Genomic DNA, 18083 nt, shown 5'->3' with positions numbered 1-18083 from the left:
AAGGTAAAGAAGCTGGATAGATGGGTCCCATGTGAATTCAACGAGCATCAGTAGAGACATCGTCTTGAAGCTTGCCTTTTTTTGCTGTCACAACATAAAGATGAACAATTTCTACCCTGTATTGTTACATGTGATGAAACATGGATTCTTTTCGACAATTGCAAGCATTCAGCACAATGGTTGGGTAAAGATGAAGTGCCAAAACACAGTCCATAACCGAATATTCATCAAAAAAACTAATGGTGTCTGTTTGGTGATCCAGTGCTGGTATTATCCACTACAACTTCATGAAACCTGGTCAATTGATGATAGCGGATGTCTACTGCAACCAATTGTATGAAATGATGAGAATGCTTGTGATTAAGCAGCCGAGACTAGTCAATAGAGACAGGCCAATTCTCTTGCAAGACAACTCTGACCACATGCCACCCAAACAACGCTGTTCAAACTGCAGAGGCCGGACTTGGAAACTCTGTCATCCATCATATTCACCAGACTGTACGTCAACTGACTACCACTTCTTCCAGGCTTCGGATCACTTCTTGCAAGGAAAAATATTCAATTCTCAACAAGCTGTGGAAAACGTCTTTGATGATTTGATTGCCACTCACTCTCCAGGCTTCTTTGCTGCTGGCATAAACAAACTACTGTTAAGATGGCAACACTGTGTGAATAGTTTAGGCCCATACTTCGATTAATTATAATGATTCTTGTCTGAGATATAATAAACTACGCTTTTGATTCAAAATTGGACATTTCATATTTAATGATCTAATAGTTTCAGGAGAGTTTTTGTTGTTGTTTATTCTTTGGGATTTTCTACACAGTTATGTCATCTGTGAACAAAGACAGTTTACTTTTATTTCTTCTTTCTTCTTTATCAATCTGTGCACCTTTTGTTTCCTTTTTTGCCCTTTTGGTCTTGGTTGGATTAGTTAGGACTTCTGGTACAGTATTGAATAGGACTGGTGAGAGGAGACATCTTTGCCTGGTTCTCAGGGAGACAGCATCTAGTTTTTTTGGTTTTTGTTTTTTGGTTTTTTTTGAAGACAGAGTCTCACTCTGTTGCCTAGGCTAGAGTGCCATGGTGTCAGCCTAGCTCACAGCAACCTCAAACTCCTGGGCTCAAGCAATCCTCCTCTCTCAGTCTACCAAGTAGCTGGGACTACAGGCGTGCGCCACCATACCCGGCTAATTTTTTCTATATATTTTTAGTTGGCCAATTAATTTCTTTCTATTTTTAGTAGAGATGGGGTCTCCCTCTTGCTCAGGCTGGTTTCAAACTCCTGACCTTGAGAGATCCTCCCATTTTGGCCTCCCAGAGTGCTAGGATTACAGGCGAGCATCTAGTTTCCTTACAAGCATGATGTTAGATGTAGTTGTTTTGCAGATATTCATTATCAAGTTGAGGAAGTTTCTATTTCTAGTTTGTTGAGGGTTTTAAAATATGAGTACATTTTGGATTTTGTCAAATGCTTTTCTCGATAGATATGATTGTGTGATTTTTTTTCCTTCTATAGCCTGTTGATATGATACATTACATTAATTGATTTTCAAATCAGTTATACCAGATTTGTGTGCCTAGAATAAAACCTACTTAGTTGTGGTGCATAATTCTTTTTATACATTGTTGGATTCCATTTGTTAATATTTTGTTGAGAATTTTTGGATCTATGTTCAAGAGGGATACTAGTCTGTAGTTTTCCTTCCTTTTAATGTGTCTCATTTCTGATATTAGTAATCTGTGTCTTCTCTTTCTTTGTATATCATTAAATTTTAACATGGAATATAGTTTATAAGTGAGAGCAGATATGTTTTCATGTAGCCTGTTTTTTTAAATAAACTATTGATTTATGTACTTTGCCTACTTTTCTATTTTGTTTAAGGCCTATTATATAATAAGATATTAGCTGTTTGACCTCCCATACATGCTTCAAATGTTTTTAATCCAGATTATTATTTTCTATTCATATTTTATATGTAAGTCATTCAGTGTTTTTTAATTATTTCTTCCTTCGCTATTGTGCTAAATAATTCCTAATATTTACTAAGCATTTACGTATGACAGGCACTATATACATAGTGACTTACATGTATTATCTAAATTAAATCTCAAACAATTCTTGTGGTATGTACTATTATCTCCATTTTATGGATCAGAAAACTGAGGCACAAATAGGTTGAGTATCTTGTTACTGACAAGCACATCTAGTAAGTGGCAGAGCCAGGATTTGAAGCTAGTCATTCTAATGCCAGAGACTTAGCCCCTAAGTTCTTCTGCCTTCTAGCAAAGCACTCCCAATTGAAGATGATATTATTTACCTACATTTTTTATGGTTACATATTTTTTAAAAGGTACACACATATGCACTCTACTTTGAAAATATTAAAATATTCAAATTTCATAACATAGAGCTATATGTTATAGTCCTCACAAAGTTAGAAGAATTAATTTATTTTGGAATTGGAATAAATCCAGTTACCTGGTTTGACTGACCTTACAGAAAATTGGACTCATTGAATATTGAAAAGTGTGCGAAGAATTGTAATACAGACAAAGAAAACTAAGAAGTTTTTTTTTTTTTTAAAAAAAAAGCAAGTATTAACTTCAAGAGACAAGCAAATGATTAAAAAAAAGCATAATTATAGTGCACCATAACATTAAATTATGATTACTATCTGCATGGACATAATAAAGTGAACAGTAAATATTTACACATAAAAAGTGAATGGAAGGTAAGTAAATGGAGAACAGAAATAGTTGAAACAGACAATTCTGATGGATTCAGGTATGATTTTCTTAGGTCTTCCTGACTTGGCTCAATATCTGATATCAAATTATACTGGGGCTGCTATGAGCAATCTTCTTGTTTGTGGCTCTTACCGCAACATATTACTTACAGGGACTACACCTTCCTTCATGTAGTACCCATCCCTCCTCTACCCTGTTATCATATTGGTTTGTTGGGAGTTGCCTGTAAATGAATTTAGAAAGATAATCAGAGGAGGAGGGAGGGTAGGCAGAGGGAAAAGGAATAAACTCATAGCCACCTACTAAATGCTTAATTTTCTCATGATCCTCATGTTCTCCCTTGAGACATAGCTCTAACTTTTAGAAATATTTATAAAGACTAATTCCAAGAGACTAAAACAGGCTTCTTTTTCTCTCATACAAGAACACATTTCTTTATGTAACAAGTTAAATACATAACTCTAACAAATAATCCACAATACTCAAAATGAAGACAATAACTTTAAATGGAATTATGAAACAAGATAAATGGCCAGTGCTGTTTTTGAACACAACAATTTCATTTACTATCTGATTTTGCCACATGGCACCTTTCTCTTTCTCATTAAAACCCTGAGCATATATTGCTACTTGGAGCTCCCATCTAAGGGCTGTCCTTTAAATAGCACATGGAACTCCTACCAGTGTGACCTTTCTTCTTGGCAGGTCGTCTGAGAATATTAACTAGAGTACTGTGTCCTGTGGTTCCCAGAAGAGCAGGAGACCTTAATATTTGAGAAGCTTCACTGCTGAAAGTCTAAGTAATCTACCAAAAATGATTGATTTTTCTTTGCTCTAAAGAAGTTTCTCTTGTGTTTGCATTAAGTAGTTATCAAAGGGACATTTATGGCTCTAAACTAGTTCCAGTATCTGTAAAGAGACCCAACCTTGAGAGGAGGCAGGTATCTGTTTGAGGAGCATGGAGGGAAGTTGTCTGAAGGTTGCTGGCAGCAAAGGGCAAGCAGCTGGTCCTGCAGGGAAGTCTTAACACGGCATGACCAAGTGTCCCTACAGGTGGCACAGCACAGCAAAAGTGCAGCAGGAGCATGTGATATTTATTCAAAGACAAGGCAGTAGGCAAGAAACCAGGAATGCAGCTTAGTGAGGACAGGAGCAAAGCAGGGCTCCAGCCCTGGAAAGACTGAACAATGAGATGGGTTAAAACACAACCACAACAACAATACAGGGGAAAAGTGGAGTTACCAGAATGCACTGATGCCCTGAAACTGGTGAAATGCGATCTTAAAACAGATAAACAGCAAACGAGGCTAGAATCTTGGAGACTACTTGGTTGCCTCCTATGCTGTATAAGTCTGGAGTGATATGCAGATCCTCATACCAAAATTGATGTCACAGGGAGGAAATACAATCCTAACTTTCTAGAGAAAGTTTGATTTAAGCTACACAGGGCTGAATGTGCAGATGTCTTTGTCTCTAAGGGTAATTATAAGAAATGCTTTTAATTTATAAAAGTCATTCAGGATTCTTAACCTTTTGTTTTGAGGGTCAGCCAAAATTCCAAGTCCTTACCCTAGCCACTGTTGTCATCCAGGTGACTGAAGGCAATCATGTGGATTACAGTGGTGACTGAGGGGTGAGGAGGAGGTGATGGCCTGGGCAATACCTAGAGTGGAGACATAGGGGGAGGAATTACAAGCAGGGAATTATTACAGAGAATATTTTATGCATTGGCTTGGACAACTGTGTAGAAGATGATGCTAGTTGGGAGTGGGGACAGTCTGATGCCTAGATGCAAAATCTGGTTCCATTCTTTACTTCCTGTGTGAACTTGAGCCAACTACCTGACCTCTCTGAGCCTTTAGTTATAAAACTGAGAATAGTTTCACTTCCCAAAATTGTTGTGAGGACTAAATGAGATACAAATTTGAGAGTTTAGATCTTGGCACATCTATTTTATGTCTACTAATTGCCAAGCCCTAGGGCAAGTGCTGAGAATAATAAGATAAACAGAACACGGCTCTTGAATTCAGTGTTCTCAGTCAGCTGGGCAAAATGTGCAAAAACAATTAACACAATACAATGGGAGAAGTACTGAAACATCAGTGTGCATAAAGTGCTAGGTGAGCCCAGGATAATGCACTCTGCTTGCAAATGTGGAGGCAGGGAAAGTTTCATGTAGATGTGGGGAAAGAGGAATGGATGTTGGAGCTAGGCTGGAATGAATAACTTTACCATAATGTGTTTCCCCTGTGATCTTGGACAAATTAGTGTCTCTGGGCCTCAGTTTCCTTAATTGGGGATAATGATAATACCCATCTTGGGAAGTGATTGTGAGGGCTAAATAGAATAATACATGAAAAATAGTCAGCATAGTACTTGGTACATGGCAAGAACTCCATGGATGTTGACAATTTTATTAGAACTATTACTTTGGAGAATTCTGGGAGTCAGTCAGCTTTCATGGACTCAATGACACACCAAAATCACAGCTAGTTAGTAGCAGAGCCTAGACTAGGATCCAGGCTGCCAACTACATGCTCTAAAGTGAACGTAGAGCTCAATCTCATATCTAAAGGAGTACCCACTTGGATAGAGCTAATCAGTCTGCAGTATATATAAGTTCACTTTGCTTACTGAACATCTCTATATTTTTTTCCAGGCTATGTATTTCAGCCCTCTAAACTGCTTATTTAATTGACTTTCCTATCAAAGGAAAGTGAAAGCAAAAAGAGTAGTTTCTACTTGTAATCAACATACTGCCTATTGTGGTTTAGAAGCTCTTTGCTGGCACTGTGCGAAGAGGCAAAAATTACAAAGCATAGCCGCCATCTTTGTGATAGTCAAAGCAAACCAATTCTATATGAATAAGAAAATAATAATTCTAGAACAAAGTATAAATATTTCACAGTGATATGGGGTGGGTTGAGCATACAATGGAGACAAAATAAATTGGCATTCTATTGGGCAAGAGCTAATAAGGATGTCAGGAGAGAAACTAATCATTTCTATGGCAAGTGCCATGCTAGATGTTTCATATAGTATCTGGAGAAAATGATTTCTAAGCCAGCTCTAGAAAATGATAATGAACATGGATTGGCAAAGAGAAAGGTGGGCAGTGGTTCTCATTAGAATAACTAGATCAAAAACAAAACAAAACTATTGTGCCCAGGCCCCACCTCCAGAGATTCTCTTTTAGTTCCAAAGGGACAGGGAGCCTAGATGTCCAACTTTAAGAAAGCTCCCAGGGGATTCTAGTGTGCAATCCAGGCTGGAAACATCTGCTTTAGGGCAAAGACCAGATGATGAATATTTGCTAGTCCTGGGTGGAGAGAGGCAGGCCTGTGACGAATATTTGTTCTTCCTGGTTGTAGTGGAAACATGGATTCTTCTAGTTTGTCTAGGAAGAGAGTAAAGTGAATGCATTGGGTCATGAATATACTGACTTCGCCTGGGCAAAGTCAAGGTAAGGACTTGAGAGGTGGTTCTCTGAGATGTGTGGAATTGCTGAATGCTGATGCTGGGGTATAGAATTAGGAAAAAAACCTAGGGATTTTAAGTAAAAATTGTGTGTGTGTCTCTAAGTAATTTAATCAAATGTATGGAATTGTGAAGCTGGCGGAAGATAAAGGAGTGAAGAAAGTCTGAAAACAGCTCGGGGTCAGTGGGGTTTTCTTGGTAAAAGTTGCTTCAATTCAGCCTCCTTTGTAAATGAGCATTTTTTTTTTTTTTTTTTTTTTTTTTGAGTCAGGGTCTCACTCTGTTGCTGGAGCTAGAGTGCCATGGCGTCAGCCTAGCTTACAGCAACCTCAAACTCCTGGGCTCAAGCGATCCTTCTGCCTTAGTCTCCCAAGTAGCTGGGACTACAGGCATGTACCTCCATGCCCGGCTAATTTTTTCTATATATTTTTAGTTGGCCAATTAATTTCTTTCTATTTTTAGTAGAGACGGGGGTCTTGCTCTTGCTCAGGCTGGTTTTGAACTCCTGACCTTGAGCAATCCTCCTGCCTCAGCCTCCCAGAGTGCTAGGATTACAGGCGTGAGCCACCACACCTGGCCTGTAAATGAGGCGGGAGTCCTGTGAGCCCATTCATAGCAGCCCTCTGTGTCTGTTGTGAAGATGAAATGAGATGACTCGGAGAAAGCACAGGGTGCTATGCCTGCCACACACAGAGCAGTAAGCATTAGTTAATGATACTGTTGTTTGAAAAGGATAAAGATTCTGTATGTATGCATCACAGGCATCCCAGACTTGGGATTTGGATAGCTGCATATAAAGAGAGTTTCCCTCTGAAACTGGTGTAGGCATAAGGGACCTCGTGTCTCTAGTACAAGAGAATTGAGAGAAAGCACTTCATCCCAATCCTGCCAGGAGCTGGAAGGAAGAAAGGCCTTGAACAGGAGGCCAAAGTGCAGGCATGGAGCCCAAAGGCTGGAGACCAGGGTGAGAGGAAATGGATCAGAACAGATGGAACTGGGGTGACGCTGGGGAGACTAAACCCATTTTGGAGACTAAAGCTCAGAAACTGGGGCTGTAGTGGGACAGGCTTTCATTTATTCTCTGTTATGAACCCACCAGCACAAGGTGGGAGAAGACAGCCTGAAAGATAACTGGATTTTACCAATCTGAGCTGATACACTTTTGCTTTTTGCATGGTAATTCCAACTCAGGATTACATGAGCTAACGCATGTGAAAGTATTTTCTAAATAACAAAATACTATGCAAATAAAATATTATCATTCTTTTTCTGCGCAGGGTTCATACTTAGAGATCCTCTGTAGGTATAAATGATACTGAACTAATTTGTGCATTTTAAGTGTATTGCTTTGAGGTGGTGGTTCTATGGGGCTGAGGAGAAGGGCAGGGTGGGAGGAGCTCTTCTGTAGATCTCAGGCCTGGAGTAACAGAATTTATGCCCAGGGCTTGCAAAACATCACTGGAATCTTCTGCTTGGAAGTTTCAAGGATGCACATTTTGTCATAGATAGAGTTAGATGAAGTGGAAATGCTGAGCCAGAAAGGGACAGAGGATGGGCTTCACAAGTTTGGCTCCTAGTCGATTTTCATTAACCATTTGCTCAAATGAAGACAGATGTGAGAGGGTGATATAGTGCTAAAAAGTGCTAATAAGTCCATGGTGCTATGCTGAAAGTGCTAATAGGGCTTTGCAAGTAAGTCCATGGTGTTTTGAATTTTATGTTACTGACAGCCACTAATGTAGCCTCCAGTGGTGTTTAAGGGCCTGTAAACTACTGAAAATTGAGGAAAGCACTCAGTGGAAATCAACCGAGTGGGGGCAAAACCCTGCCTAATGGGTACAGTGAACACTATTTGGGTGATGGGCACATCTACAGCCGGGACTCAAGCATTACAAAAATGATCCATGTAACCTAAAACATTTGTACCTCCTTAATATTTTGAAATAATAAAATAAAAAGAAATGTGTCTCCAACATCACTCATTTATTAAATAGTCTTTAAAGGAGAACATTTTCATCATGAGAATAATGGTTGCTGTAATGATTCACTTAAGCAAGATTATGGGCTTTTTTCTAAATAGGGCGCCACTATCCAGCTGGGCAGGTTATTCATGGCACAAGAGCGCACAGTAGAGTTGGAGCTGAGATCAGTCTGCCCTCTGCTCACCACGCCATGCACCCTGGTGCGGGGCTGCATCTACTCTGAGGCAGGGACACCTCGTTCTAGTTCACACCAGGGGTAGTGGCTACCCTGTCTCAGAAGGTCTGAAAACACAATGAATGCTTTTCTGCTTAGATAACTTCTCAGGGTTGCAGACTCTGGGTAGGAACGGATAAAATGAGCAATACAATGGAAGCAAAAAAGATCAAACCAATCAAAATGCAAGGTAGAAAAACTGAAAAAGCACAGCAGAGCTGGACGCATCATGAAGAACAATAGGAGGGCTCGAGTATTTTGAATAGACACAGAGAGAAGTTCACAGTGACCTAACCAGCAGCAGAAATGAAAACAGGGCAAAATGCAATGTGGAGGCATTTTGCAGTGAGAAGCAACAAGAGTCTGGCACCTAAATCCAACAACTATGTAACCAGGGTTGACAACAGTCCATGTTACCAGCCACACGTCTATTTTCAGGGAGATCCAGTAAAACGAGCGTTTCCAGTGGTTCTCTATATTCCTTTTCACATCCATTCCAGCCGCCTTCCTCAGCTGCTCTAGCACCGCAGGGAGGCGGATGGCTGCAGCTGTGGTTCCCATTTCAATTGGGGTGATGGATGAACGCTTCCTTCTCGCATCTGCATCTGTAAGGCCCTGCCACTTGCAGCTCTAACTGCTGAATATTCAGGTGCACACTGAGAAAATGAAGTCCTGAATTCTGAGAAGCAGTTTTGTCCTGAAACTACCGAAGAAATGGCTCAAATTCCTTTCAACTTCCAGGGGAAGCAGAATTGACACATTAGAAAGGGAGATGGCACCACCTAAGCATAGAAGTTCCTAGAGGTAGATTATGTTAGAGCCAGGGATGTTTGTCTTCGGATCACAGCATACCCACTGCCTCCCCACAGGCCGGGAAGCCCCGTGGCCACCCTTTTCCTGGGTTCTTACCCCACAGGGCTTTTGTGTGGGATAGTGTCAGCCCCTGCGAGTTCCAGCTGAAGAATTTATGACATGTTCCCCTTGGAATTAGCCTTTAATTATTTATTCACCCAACATTTAATAGCTCCTGAACTGTGAAAGATAACTAAGGCACAGCTGCTGTCCCCAAAGTCCTTAGTAAGGGGAGATCAGACATGTAATTTGAAAAATGGCACAAAATGTCATGGTCTGATGACAGATGTATGTCTGGGGACCAGAGGGGACTCCACGGTACTCCCAGGCAGGGCAAGCAGTGGGGATAAAGCAGCCATGGGTCAAACAGCTCGCTGCAGTCAGGACGATGCAGGCAGATCAGCTGGTCAATTGAAACCCTGTTCACGGAGTAGCAGGACAAAAGAGAGGCCTGGCTGGAAAAGGTGGCAGCCAAGCCTGGGCTGGCATGGAGAGCAAGACCCCAGTGGGAGCACGACTTTCCTCTAACCCATCAAGCACAGGACTTGGCCTCCCTACAATGAAGCTGCAGTTCCCATCTGCCTTTAGTGAAGCCAATCTAATGTTTAAGTATTCCAGAACTCACAGAGTTGGGAGTTGCCTGGGAGATGGAATGTTCTACCCACCGTCTCTGGCCCTCGGTGCTGAATTCATTAGCGTGTTTAGTCCCCATCTTAGCTGTGAAAATATATATTTAAAAACATTGGTATACTTATTCAGGGCTGGGTCTAACCATTTACATATTCACCGATTAAGGATTAAGAACATGTCTTACTATACATTGCTGGCTGCAACTAAACACATTTCCCGTTTTTCTCTCTCATTCTCTGTTTTCAAAACCGGGTTATTCATTCCTGTAAAGTAGGGATGGGGGATTTTCATCAGTACTGGATCATTTCAGCTGCCTTTCCTCCTCCTGAGATTTCTAGTTTCCTGATATTTCATTTTTACTAAATGTACCTTCTGTCTCTGGGTTTTAGATGAGCTCCCATGGTCACTCCCCGTGATCACTACTTCTCAGATAGCCTCAGCATTTCTAACTCCCTCCCCTGGAGCCATCTCCCTGGATCCCTTATCTACATTCCTGAGTGCTTCTCAGAAGGAGGTAAAGATCTGTTTTGAGATGAATCTCAAGCACTGTGAATAGGACAGCATTCCTAGCGTGTGGCATGCACAGAGCAGCACACGGTCCCTCTTCAAGTGGGGCAGTCACTGCCCCTTCCCCCCCCAGAGTCATTCCTCCTTCTTCCAGTGTGTCCCGCTGGTGGGGGAGATCCTTGGTGCCAAGGATACTGATCGTCCACTGCAGGATAGGCCTACCCAGTCATGGCAATTCCTTTCCCTCGTCCATTGGCTGTTCTCAGTTTGGGCATTGGACTTTGTTCTGGCCAACAGGCTATACAGGGAAGTCAGCGGTAGACGTCCTATGTAAAGACAAAATTTTGTGATGAGGAGACTTGTGTTAGTTTCCTTGGGCTGCCATAATGAAGTAGGAGAAAGTGGGTGACTTACAACTACAGAAAGTGATCATCTCACAGTTCTGAAGGCCTTAAGTCTGAACTAAGGTGATGGCAGGGCCGTTCCCTCTGAAAGCTGTAGGGGAAAAGTCCTTTCTTGCCTCTTCCTAGCTTCTGATGGTTGCCAGTGAAGGGGTTTGGATGATGCCACTCTAAGATATGTCACTCTGGCATATGGAGTATTTTGAGCTGAAGGTAGCTGAGAAAAGAAGATAGGATAAGGTCTCTGATCTCCCCTATTTACCTGAAAACAGAACACAATTCCTTTCTTGGGAGTGTTCCCTTCCACTTCCTGTACCAGTAAGGGAACAACCTTATCACTGGAGACAAGGTGTCATCCAGAGGAATCTACAAAAACAACCCTTACTGACTAGCTCTCATCTATAGTTAGTTTCCTCAGGTATTTGCCTTCCTACCGTTTGCTGCCCCTAGAATCTCAAAGTCATTGTCCTGTGTCTTGTCACTTCTCTACAAAATGATTGTTCTTTGCTAAATGTTATGTCAGTTCTAACTACCCCTTTGAGTTACTCATCACTGAAGACTCCTGTGTGTATGTGCAATGCATGTATTAGTAAACTTCTGTTCATTTTTCTGTTGTTAATCTGTCTTCTGTCAATCTAATACACAGGGTCTGACTTGAGAACCTAAGATGGATTTTCCTTTCCTATACCAGCAACCCTTGCATTCCTTGGCTTGCAGTTTCCTCACTCCAATATCTGCCTCTGTCTTCACAGGGCTGTCTTCCCTCTGTGCGTGTCTGTGCCTTGACATAGCATTCTCCTCTTGTGTCTGTCTCTGTTTTCTCTTCTTATAAGGCCATCAGTTGTTGGATTAGGGCCCACCCTAGTTCAGTATGACCTCATCTTAACGAGTTACATCTGCAAAGACCCTATTTCACATTCATAGGTGCCTTGGGGTTAGGACATCAGTATATCATTTTGGGAGACACAATTCAACCCCTATTAAAGCCTTTTTCCCCTTTCATCTGCTTGGAGGTGAAGTAACATCTTGTGATGATGAGGCTACAAGGAGGAGGAAGAAAGTCTACAGGCTAAAGCTAGTAGAAAGGAGAGCTAGGCAAAAGGTAGGAGTCTGATAGCATCACTGCATGGCTAGACTACCGCCAGCAACCACCACCTTCTAGACTTCTTAATATGTGAGAAAAATAAACTCAAGTTATTTCAGCCATTGCCAGGCATTTTTATAGCCAAAAATATTCTAATGATACATCAAATTTCCCTAGTTCATAATAAAATTAGAAAAATAAGGTAATAAAATTTTTTTTTTTTTTTTTTTTTTTGAGACAGAGTCTCGCTTTGTTGTCCAGGCTAGAGTGAGTGCCGTGGCGTCAGCCTAGCTCACAGCAACCTCAAACTCCTGGGCTCGAGTGATCCTTCTGCCTCAGCCTCCCGAGTAGCTGGGACTACAGGCATGCGCCACCATGCCCGGCTAAATTTTTATATATATATCAGTTGGCCAATTAATTTCTTTCTATTTATAGTAGAGACGGGGTCTCGCTCTTGCTCAGGCTGGTTTTGAACTCCTGACCTTGAGCAATCCGCCCGCCTCGGCCTCCCAAGAGCTAGGATTACAGGCGTGAGCCACAGCGCCCGGCCTAGGTAATAAAATTTTTGTAGATCTAGGTTCATTAAATTTAAAGGACTGTTCTTTATTCTCAAATTTTGTCATTCCTACTTTTTTGGTATTAAAATATCCTTTATTTTATGAAATGATAGTAATTATAGATTGTCATTTGTTTTTTCATGTCCTTGCTTGGCAAAAGAAGGAAGAAGGAGGGAGGGAGAAGGGAGAAGGAGAAAGAAAACAAGATTGTAGAAAGTTGGTCTTTCTCTAATTTTTAAAAATTCATTTTCTTAGCTTGTGAAATCCAAAAGTCTGTGAAGAGAAGAATGTTGGCTGAACTTGCTTGAAGGCCCAGAACCAGCAGTGTGCTGGGGCCGCTGGCAGCAGCTCCCAAGAGCAGATGGTTAAATTTCCAGGAAGCTACTTGGCATCACCTTGGTAGCTTGAAATCCAACCTGGTGGGAGTATTTGCATCATGGAAATCTGGAAATATCATCAATCAAACCACCCCCTGCCCCCAGCTGGCTGTTTACCCGCACACCATGGTCTCCAACCTGACTCTCCCAAATAGCCGGAGAGTAAGCGTGCAGGGTGCAGCTCACACCCTGAAACACCCGCGACACTGAGGTGAACGTCATTCATTAATTTCTACATTCACAATAAAAAATGTTTTCTCTCGTTGCTTATTTAATTACTGATGGTCCATTTCCCTCCTTTAAGTATCAGCTCTGTCTCAGTAGGAAGCATATCTGTTCTATTCATATAATCTCCCTACTGCCCAGCATTGCACTGAGGGGGTGCAGGGTGCCCTTATTTTCTTAGGAGTCATTATCAGAGATCCCATAGTAATCAGGATGCTTAGGGAAGCAAAGGCTGTTAAAATATAAAATTATTCACCAGTGAGGGAAGTCTGTAGACAGACGAGTCCCTGTCCTCATGTGGTACACATTCTGAGATCACTGAGCAAGAATATGCAATGAATATAAGCATTTTGTAATTTCAAGTATTGAAAATCAACAGAATGTGAGTTTTAAACAATTCACTATAGTGCATTCAGTAAAATATTAGTTCAATGGATGGTGTACCAGTGTTAAAAAAAAAGAAAGAAAAAAAGAAAGAAATGATTCTATAGCCAATACATTTAGAAAGTATTGGTTAACCCAAGTTAAGTCAGTTTCTTTATTGCTAAACTTCTCAGAGACTTTAATATGATGTTGACATGCTTGTGAATCTTTATTTTGACTATGAAATTCATTTTTGAAGTGATTGCCTATAAGTGTTTCACAGAACACCTTTCAGAAAACACTAACACATTGTCATCTTAGATTTCTTAAAAGGTTTCTACTATTTTTCTTGAGGGACTTATCTATCAGCCATTAAAGCAAAATATATTTAGGAATTCCATCTCTAGAAATCAAGAGACAGACAGTTCAGAAGTTTTCTATGTACAATCTGTCCCCTTCTTTACCTACTACAACATGAATGCTTACCTATTATCATTTCAGAGTACCTCAATTGTAGGTGCTCTTCTTTTCCCTAATTGGCAGAAGTTCACTTCCTAATTGGGTAGCTAACACTCTCAAGATATCAGATATGTTATTTAATCAAGATATTTTATGTCACCTCTTTTCCAAAGGGTGTAAAGAGTAAAAACTATCCTTTCAATCATTCCTAGAAAGAAAGATCTTCCTCCCCCAAACCATTCTCATTTAGCTTTTAGCTTTCAGGCAGAACTAACCCCCATCCATCCCAATAAGATACTCCATTTGCATTTTTAATCTCTAGAGTGATGAGTAGCAAAATCTTGCTAATTTATATGTCCTCATTTTTCACCTTCTTATGGGCATAGCTAGATGTTTCTGTTCTAAGGCAATAGGGTGCGGTGAGTGAGAGCCGGGGCTCTGCAGCCAGGCCGGGTTCAAGTTCTAGCTCTGCCATTACTAACTGTGTGTCCTTGTGAAAGTTACTTAAGCTTCAGCTTTCCTCAACGGTGCAGTGGGAATGATAGCAATAATATCTGCTTCCTGAGTTACTGAAAGGCTTTATAAAAGATAGCAGGTGTAAAGCACTGCACACGGTATTGTAACTCTAGCTCTCTCAGTACTGCGGGTCACTGCTTACAGTGGCTCACTGCTAAACACGCTTGAATTCTTCTACGTCCTCTCTTTCTTTTCCAACTAAGTCAGATAAATAAATTTGGTTCCTTCCTCCAGCACCTCCTCACTAAGGATCTCCTAAGCTCTCAGTCATTTCAGATGCTCTGTTCTGGACCATCTTCAAGTTTCACTGGCTCTCTTCAGTTTTGGGACTTCAAACAGGCTCTGTCCTCTGAAAAATGCCTGCTTAGAGAAACAGAACTACTTGTGACTTCAAAATTACATCAAACTGTTCTTTGAAAGGGTTGGAAGCCTTCAGCCTTTCCATTAGCAGTGGGAGTGGACTATTATTAGCATCCAGTTCTGTACTGATCTTGTTGGATTTAGTTCTGATTTTGAAGGAGGGAAATTACAGGATGTTTCTTGTGGCAGGATTGGGATGGCAGAAGGGTTGTGATAGCTGGTAATGATGTGTGGTCTTCTGTTTAGCGCTGACAAAACCTTGAGTTGTTTTGCTTTTCTTTTCTTTTTCCTTTTTTTCCCAGTAGAGTAGATAAGACTGGGAAAAAAAAGTTCTGCATTTGAAAGAATTTAGAAATCCAGCATTATTTCTAATATACATGGTTTTTCGAGCTTATTATACTCAATCAAGGAAATAAAGTTGAAAATACCTCCACTGACCAGAACTTAACTCCCTGGAACCATGATGTAAATTGATTAGAAATATATATATTATCTAATATATATATATATATACACACACACACACACACACATACACATATGTATACATGTCAGGAGAAAGTATCAAATAACAAACCAGCTAACCTCAGTGATTAATCAAAAATCGACTGCTAAGATATGCCCAGCATCTTATTTATTATACATACTAGAATTTAACTTCAATGGAGGAAGAGATTTAGATCTGTTTTGCTCTCTGCTATACCCTCAGTCTCTAGAAGAGTTCCTGGAACAGGGTGGGTATTCAGTCAACATTTGTCAAATGGACTGATGAGTAAATAAATGAATGAAATGAATGTGTTTGGTACTGGAAAAATTAGAAATGATGTTCAGAATTATGAAGTAGAGGCATGGTGAAGTCTGTAATCATCAACATAATATTAGTTATGTCGCAATGGAACTGTACCTTTTAAAGCAAAGCAGTTGACTTGTATTTAGAAAGATGCTGACAAAATACTGCTTTTTAAAAAAATAAGTTGATTAACCAGAAATATTTCATGAGAATGATCCACACTTCCAATTAATTGAGGCTTTGAATTTAAAGAACACAGAAGCAGACTTTGAGATGATGAATTATTGTATCAGTGCAAATCTTGCGTTTGATAATAAAGCCTTATGAAAATCTCTCCCTCGGCTAGCATTCCCAGATGTCTGTTGAGCTTTGATGGTCCCTTGTGTCATCTTTGAGAACAGACCTCCCCAATTAAAACTCCATATTAGTTTTCTTGATTGAAACTAAATAACACTGGCACAGAACGTCTTGTGTGAGCCTCTCAGAGACTTAGAAGATCAGAAGCAGAGGTGGAGATTAGTTATTAGGGTTTAAATTGTGGTTACCAACCTCATAGGACATAATTGGGCATTTTACAAAGCAAATTAAAGCAAATTATGGCAATGCCTCCCTCTGTAATTTGCATCATGTAGATACAAATTTATATAATTAACCCTTTTTAATTTTTCAAAATGAAAAATGATAATTGCCTCAGGGGCTCTTGCAAACGATGGTAATGCATTTTTTTTTCATTCAGGATGAAGACAGTCAATCTTACATTCAATTCAAGACACTGGTACATTTGAGGTCTCTTCCCCATTTTCTATGTTTTTCTTTATTTTTTGAATTGGTGGCAAGAGTGATAAGGGATAGCTGGCTGTTGCCGTTCCATCATTTGAAAGCATAAACTGGATGTCATCCGGCCTCACTAGCCCATGGGATTTCCTGTGGCAGCACTCCATCTTCTCAAGGAGTAACCTAGCACCCCCAGCCCCCACACAAAGAGTCCTTATGTATGCTGGGACTCCCCTAGCGTGGGTGCTTCCCATTTGCCCACACACCGGTCTGTCAAACGCAGTCACCACAGGGCACCCACCACGTTCCCTTCTGGCTGTGCTCACTGATGTCTTTGCCTGTCTGTCATTTGATTTCCCGCCACTGCCAAGCACCCCTGTCTGAGATGAGGATGCCAGTGTCCACGCCTGAGGTGCCAGATTCTTGGATTTTGAGCAGAAGAGGGGAGAAAGGTCCTCTCTCTAAGTTCCGGCTACACTTGGTCATTCAGACCCTTACGCAGATCTGATCACATCTGGAGTCTTTTCTATTCCCCCAGCTTCTGGCCTTGACCCTCTCCCAGGACCTTAGAGTCTCCCATGAAAACAGGTCTGTCAGTATCTGGTGCTCATTCCTTTCCCAGAGTCTCAAACATTCTTTTGGACCCATTCCCCCAGTTTCTAGTTGCCACCCCCTGTCGCACCGCCAGGCTGGGCTAAGACATCAGTTGGGGCACAGCTGCTGAAATCCTCATCTCTCCTTTCTCCTTTGGCACATGCTCCCCAACCAAACTCCTCTTCCTGATCAGTCACAGAGCAGAAGACTCCAGGTACATCAAGGGGTACATGAGAGTTTCACGGGGGTGAGGGGAACCCCAGTGAGGAATGGGGTGATTGCGCAGCAGCGGTCAGCCCAATGCTCTCTTGCCTAAGGAAATGCTTTTCTCCTGTTTCTCCAATGACAAAACAAGCCCTAACAACCTTAGCCTCTGCACACAATATCATTAATTCTCTTCAGTGTATCATTTAGGTGGGTACCACCCACCTGCCCTTGCAGCGGGGTTTGGAGTGAGTCATCCCTTTGTGGCCTTTCCTCACTTGCCCCCAGACGAGTATTTGTGTGTGTCGGGCAGCTTGTAACTGGGTGGCCCCTCTGTCCTCTCCTCCATAGCCAGGATGCAAACTCTGCCTAAGCTGCTCGCTCCCGCTCTAGGCATCTGGATTTCACAGCTGGCACTTCACCTGGGACTGCTCAGCTCATGCCAAGGGGCTTGGTCTTTTTGTTTGCTCCCTCTCTTCTTTCTTTACTTAGCTACAATTGTATCTTCTTGCTAGAGATAGCTTTGACTTCTTCTTCTTCTTCTTTTATTTTTTGCGAAAAGATCTCACTCTGTCACCTTGGCTAGAGTGCAGTGGCATCATCATAGCTGACTGCAAACTCACATTCCTGGGCTCAAGCAATCCTCCTGCCTCAGTCTCTCAAGTAGCTGGGACTCCAGGCTCACGCCAGCATACCTGGCTAATTTTTCTATTTTTAGTAGAGACAAGGTCTCACTTTTGCTTAGGCTGGTCTCAAGCTTCCGAGCTCCAGCAATCCTCCCGCCTTGGCCTTCCAGAGTACTAGGATTACAGATGTGAGCCACTGTGCCCTGCCTCCAGCCACTTATTAAGAAGGAAAAGTACTGAGCAATAATATTATTTAAAGAACTTTTTAGCTAGGACATACCAATATTAAAATGAGCAAAACAGATCGGTTTCTGAATTCCAAAATGAGATTTCTATACG

General features: G+C 41.3%; 1 protein-coding gene and 1 long non-coding RNA gene across 4 annotated transcripts in view; one reads left to right on the top strand and one right to left on the bottom strand.

Moving 5' to 3' along the window:
* LOC105864757 (uncharacterized) overlaps positions 1-12867 on the top strand; it is a 32003-nt gene extending 19136 nt beyond the window's left edge. Inside the window, exon 5 of the long non-coding RNA XR_012921434.1 lies at positions 12712-12867. This is a non-coding gene — a long non-coding RNA (uncharacterized LOC105864757). The remainder of the gene's footprint in view (positions 1-12711) is intronic.
* The window catches only part of PCED1B (PC-esterase domain containing 1B), a 214286-nt gene that overhangs the window by 99355 nt on the left and 96848 nt on the right, over positions 1-18083 (bottom strand). The window contains exon 5 of one of the 3 annotated variants that reach the window (XM_076007205.1): positions 4322-4415. The exons of the other annotated variants lie outside the window; for them this stretch is intronic. The gene's annotated coding sequence lies outside the window, so the exon portion shown is untranslated. The remainder of the gene's footprint in view (positions 1-4321; positions 4416-18083) is intronic. 3 annotated transcript variants of the gene reach the window in all.

Source organism: Microcebus murinus, chromosome 10 (genome assembly GCF_040939455.1).
Source record: "Microcebus murinus isolate Inina chromosome 10, M.murinus_Inina_mat1.0, whole genome shotgun sequence".
NCBI classification, from domain to species: domain Eukaryota; kingdom Metazoa; phylum Chordata; class Mammalia; order Primates; family Cheirogaleidae; genus Microcebus; species Microcebus murinus.
The sequence above is the reverse complement of the archived record's forward strand: the minus strand, read 5'-3'. Positions and strand labels throughout refer to the sequence as shown.